The following is a 6280-nucleotide window of genomic DNA, read 5'->3' on the forward strand; positions in this document are numbered from 1 at the left end:
GGTCCCGGTCCCGATTTCGGTCCCGATTTCAGCTCCAGCCCCAGCCCCAGCCCCAGTCCACTGCGATGGTGCCTGAGTGGAGCCGCGGCGAAGGAGGGGCTGCAGTGCTGCTGCGCGGCTCTAGCCCAGCCCTGGCAGCGGCCGCCGCGACGCGGGGGCGGTGGCAGCAGCGCAGGTGAGGAGCCGCTGCCCGCCGCGTACCTGAGACGAGAGGATGCGGCGGGGCGAGCCTGAGGCGCCGCTGTTCTCTTCATCCTCCTCACCGCTTGCACTGCCCCGACGGCGGCTGCTGTGCTCCGCCCTGCCCGCCCCGCCCCGCGCTCGGGTGGCTCCGGTCCTGCTGGAGCCGTTGCCTTTGTCGGCCGGGCTAGGGTCGGCCGCGGCCTGAGGCGGCGGCTGGGAGCAGGTCGGCGCTGTGGCGGTGCGGTGTGCGCTGCCCTTTAGGCGCTGGTAACGGCTGGGAGAGCCGTACCATACCGTACCGTGCTGGCCGGGGCAGTCGGCTCTGCGACCATCGCCGTGGGTCCCGAAGCCACAACCGGGAGCTCCCGAGGATGCGCGGCGGGGCCGGCTCGCTGCTTCTCGCCGGTGCCGTGGCGGGGTGCGAGGCGGATCCCAGCCGGGTAAATGGGAAAGTTTCCGTTCGAGCGAGCTAACTCGGCTGAGGAGCATCCAGCGCTTCTGCTGTCTTTGTTCATCAGCTGAGATGTGCCGGGGGCGGCTGGCTGCGGGCACTGCGTGGCTGGAAATGCCCTCGGTGGGGAGGGGAGGCACAGAGTGAGAGCCGCAAACAGCGGCAGGTACGGCGTGTGGAAGCGTTCTAGCGACGAGGTAGGGCAGTAAACAGTATGTCTGTTAGCTAGAAGTGGGTTTGTTGGCAATAGACCTGGAAGAAGCCGTTTGATACGTTCAGTCCGGTGTACATTTTTTTTGGTAGGTCTTTATCTTTTCAGTATTACTAAACGGTTTGATTTTTGGAAGTACTTTATTGTGTTAAGGGGGTGCTGAAATCCCTTACGGGAGACGAAGTGCACAGAGCTACTGACTTTCCTTCTATTTTTCTTTGTGTTTGACTTTTAACATAAAGAGCTAGAAGCCTATATGTATTAAATTCCTTCTGTTGGATTGCTCTCCACCAGTAAGTGCTGTGGGACTTAAGGAATACTGTTTATTCTCGCATAACTGGGAACACGTGCTAATTTTTGTTTGACCATTCGCTATGCAAATCCAGGTAATTCGCTGTCTCTGTGCTCTAGGTAGGTCTGTGGCCATGAAAGTTGTTTGGTGTTTACAGTTTTTCAGAGCTTTAGATTTGAAACAAAACAAAATGTAGGCTCAGGGGAATTCAAATGTGTGAAAAACATCCCGGTAGTTCCTACAGCGTGAACTATAAGGGAGTGTTGTTCACACATCTACATTCCCTTGTTAATTTTGTCTGACTCTGTCCTGCCATGCCACTTGTCAAACAGTTTACCTTGGAGACAAGCTTCACTAAGCCTCGTTAGCTGTCTTGCATCCCAGATGCTTTCTTCCAGGTGACTTGCTGGTTCTTTTTCTGGAGGGGGGTTTGTTTCTTTTTTTTCTCCATGCGGGTGAATAAAAATTAGTCATTCTATTTGATCATCCTTTTTTTGTATAACAAATGGGGGGACAGAACTAGAGAAAGCAGCTGCAGGATTGAGAGCTATGATGGCTTAAACAGCTAAAGGTGGACTTGGCCCTCAGAGCTTCTTGATTTTCATTTCTGGCTTTGCTGAGTGTTTTGCTTGGGGTTTGCTTGCTTGTGCTCTATTTTGACATTGCTCTCTCAGGTTCCGTTACATCACTGGTAAGTAAAAAATGATACCTGGTCTTGGGGGAAATCTTTAAGGGGATTGTGCAAATGCTGCTTTCAAGGCATAAAAATGCTTCCCAAATCCTAAATGATTTTGGGAACAATCTCCTAAATGAGCCTAGGGTGGTTTGGAGAGCTTCTTGAAGTGGTGTGCTGTGAATATTTCAGTTATGTTCCTTGGTGCTGTGCTATACCATTTCCATGTAACTGCTGGCTTCCCTATGCAATCTTCTTTGTGGTCAGCACACATGAATGACCAGAAACAAACCAGTTCATTGAAGGAAAGGGTTTATGGAATTCCTTTCTTTAACTTTCATTTAGGAATGCTGAAAGACTAAGATTGTCTGCAAGGGCTTCTTACTGGGGTTATTTGATGAGCTTAATATAAAACTTCCTCTAAGGAATATATTGTCTCCAGTCTTCTAAACACATATTGTTTTGAAAATTACTTTCTTAAGAGTTCTCAGTATCTGCTGCCTTTCCAGTGTTTATTTTTACCAAGGAAAAGTGAAGGTGCAAGAAGAGGTAAGGAAGATACTGACTTGATTGACATTTGCTTTTTAAGTCCTAGCAGTATTTTCGTTTCTCTTTCTCTAGCCAAGAGCAGAGAAGAGGGTGACAGCAGATAACAGCTTAGGATTTTTTTTTCATTCCACTTAGCTATCTTGCTACTTTAAAATTAATTTCCTCTGCAGATGTATACCACAAGCTTTGGATGTTTTGGTCTGACTGAAAGCATCTATAAACTGTGAGGATTCTCGTTCTGCAGTCTATATTTTGGTGTCTCCTGCATAAAGTCTTTTGGAATGTGTTTGTGTGCCATCCAGAGACTAAGGAGTTGAGTAGGCTCCCTTAGGAAAAGAAAATCATAAGAACACCATAGGAGGACTTGAGGATGAAGTGTAAATGGATGGTGAGGGGAAAGGGAACTTTGCAATAGTATCAACTCTAGCGTTCTTTCTTTCACCTCTGTCTTGCTCCTGCTTTCCAGCTCAGGTTTTCAGAAGGATGCCTGTGAAGCCTAATGACCTGTGGAATAGAGCTGAATGTGGTCTTCCCTCCAGGCAAAGCTGCCCACAAGTGTTGGGATCAAACACAGTGATGAACAAGTGCGGGAACAAGCTTGACTCCACAACAATCTCAGCAGTACTACTATACTTGTTCTTCCTAGAAAGAGATCTGGTTATCAGTCTGAGCCAGAAGTTCAAGAGATGGAAGCAGAGGCCAAGCTAATCATTGAAAAATGCTGTATATATGTATGGGATTTTGGTTCTTTGAGCTTAGAAACACCAGTGTTGCTGTCCTTTTGATTTAGCCTTGCAGAAAGCTGCCCAGTTGAACATGAGAAGGGGAGGTGTTCATCACTCTTTTGGCCTCCAAAGTGCAAAACTGAGCTCTAGAGCTTATGAGGATTGCTTATAACTAGTGGTAATGGATCATCTCTTTTCCCCTGGCAGGGAATGCTTTAAAAAACAACAAAAGCCAACATGAATGAGTTGCCTTTTGACTAAGCAAAAAATCTTCAATGGTTTTTGGATGAACTTGAGGAAAAAGGTCTTGAATTGTTGCATGCAGGGTGGAGGGGTGGAGAGGGAGAGAGAACTAGTGTGTGCAGAAGAAGGAAACAAAGCAGTCATTTTTGCTTTGCTAGCATCATCTTGGGGTGACTCATAGGGCTGACTTTTCTGGGAGTAAAACTCAGTTTGATGCATTTCTGCTTAGCTGCATTTCTTTCATACTGAAACTTGTAAAAGGTAATTTGGGGGTGTGTATTTTTTTGAGCTACATGTGGCTTTTTTCTAGGAATTCAGTTTAGTCATTTCAAACTATTTAACTGCTAAAGGCCACCTCTACCATTGTGGTCATCTTCAGCTTCCTCAGCCTAGCACTGTGTTGTGTTTGTGAAGAGATTGGCTTTGCTTTGGTGGTTAGTTTTTTTTTTTTTTTTTTTTAGCTTTTTTGTTGTTGGTGGGTTTTTTTGGGGTATTTTTATGAAGAGCTGTCTGCTTTTAGGTGAGTGGCACTTGGCTCTTCTCAAGTCATAGTGGGTAAAAATGCCACCATTTTTTTAATGCTCTGCTTCAGTGCTGACAGGGAGTTGCACATTGCCCTGCTGGGATTCTTTTAAGTACTGTCAATTTAGTTACTGCTCACAGCAGAGCATCAGCAGTATCAGAATCCTTCAGGTTGGCAGATGTGATCCAGAGCACTTACTCATGTAGAGGAAGGAGGAGGTGGTGATCTACAAGCTTCTAGAAGGGCAGTAACTTCTTTATGTCGTGCTTGTCCCAGAGAGCTTTGTATATAACTTCAGGTGCAGCAGGGAGTTTTCTGGCTTGTGGAAGAGATCAGTTTGTTGAGAGGTGCTGCTCCTTCTTACTGCTCCTCTGTTGGTTTCCTTAAAGACAAAGCCCTGGTCTTGCCACAGGTTTTGGAGGTATTGCTGGGCAAACCCAGACCAAAACACCACCACCAAAAAAAAAGCCAACAACAAACCCCAACCACAATAATAACCCCCAAATAAACAGAACCCCTAAACCAACCAACCAACCAACAAAAAAACCCCCCACAAACCCCAAAACACACCCCCAAAAAATAAACAAAAAGCAAACCACCATCACAAAAAAACCCCAAAACAACACCACCACCCCACACAGAAAACAACAAACAAAAACCAACCAACAACAACCACCACACAACACCAAAAACCCACCAGTACAGAAAGTTTTTAGGAGAGCTTGATACCAGCTCTTCATGGTCTTGGAGCCTTTGGCATCCTTGCATTTACCAAAAAGAGTTACAGCATCAAACTGAAGTATTTGTGGTTGGTTAGTGTGGAGGTTTTTTTTTTTTGTTTGTTTGTTTGTTTTTATAGGCAAGTGGTCAATGCTTTCCAATAGCTCAGGAAACCTGCTTGGGGACTGCAATGCTTGTTTGCATTCACAGCTGGAGTGATGCTGGCATTAAGTCATCTTTCTGCTTTCCCAACCTGTGAATTGAGGAGTCCAGCCTGCAAGTCCACAGATTTTCCTTCCATACTTAGCTTGGTTCTGAGGGCTGGTGCTAGTGTGTTTGGGGCTTTGTTTTGTTGCTTTGGCTTTAAATGATACTCTCATACCAAATGATAAGGGTAAAACAGTTGATGCACTCCATCTTGATAATGTTTTTCACTAGTGATAAGCTCCTAACTTCTGCATGTGGGGAACATTAGTGTCTTCCAGGACTACTTTTAATTTGGAAGATGTAGATTTTGCCTTTTTTTTTTTTTTAGGTGTTTTTTTTTTTTTTTTTTTTTTTAGTTTTTTTTCCTTCTTCTCTCTTTCTGAGGAAATGAGTCTTATGGAATTTGCTCAAGCTGAATAATGTTAGGACTTGTAGGAAGTGTAAATATTTGCAAGGCTTGTGTGCTCTGTGGCAAAATACTGTTTGTGTTCTGTTAACTCTTCTCTTGAATCAGAACTGACTGAATGAAATCTTTACTGTATTTAAAGAGATTCTGGGTATTATTTGCTAGCTTTAAGCAGAACAGTCTCCCCTTCCCTAACTGAAATTGTTTAAATCAAGACTGATTTTAGTTTTGATCTTAGTCGACTTTAATCCTGCATTGTTTGTAGTTTTTAATGACTGTGCACTTCTTTAATCAAAGCTTCCCTTGAAGGAAAATTGATGCTTCCCTTTCTTGCTGCTGCAAACTATATTTTTCTTCATTGCTTAAAGGCCTTGATCAAAAATTGGGCACTGTCAGTGCTGATATGTAACTGTGAAATGTCTTTTACTATCAAGTCCTGTGAAGGAAATGGAGCATTTCAAACAAAGCAGGAGGTAATGCAGTTAATGTGTAGATACTGGGACTGTCATTCAGCAAGCCTGTACTGAAATTCTTCATTATTTCTAACATGATTTGTGTGGGGTGTCCTCTTTATTTGTTTTATCTTGGTGACTGTGGCTCGGAGAGGTCAGGTTTTTTGGCCTTTTTCGTTGCTGTAAAACCTCAAATAAAGACAGATGGCTTCTTAATTACTTTTTTAATGTGTAGAGCCCCATATAAATGATGCCTTTGTAAAATTTAACAATAGCCATCCAGTGGTAGAAGCCTTTCAAACATGTTCTTCAAATATCCCTGAGAACTTCTATGTAAATAGTGATTGTCACGATGAATCTCCCTTACCTTTTGTGTGGCTTCTGTGGGTAAACCAAAAGGCTTTTTATTGTGGAGTGATCATGTTTAGACTTTGTATTTACTGCTCTTAACACAACACTGGGAGGTAACAGCTTCATTAAATGCTGTCAGGTGTTTTCTTTGTTGATTTATTGTGGTAGTTCTTAAAGTTCTAAATAGATTTTTATCTTTTTTTTTTTTTCCCCCTTGCCAGACCTTAATTTATTTTGGAGTAGGTTTCCCATGGCATGTGAACTAGAAGATCGTTTGAAATAGAAAGTCTCTTT

Source organism: Indicator indicator, chromosome 30 (genome assembly GCF_027791375.1).
Source record: "Indicator indicator isolate 239-I01 chromosome 30, UM_Iind_1.1, whole genome shotgun sequence".
NCBI lineage: Eukaryota > Metazoa > Chordata > Aves > Piciformes > Indicatoridae > Indicator > Indicator indicator.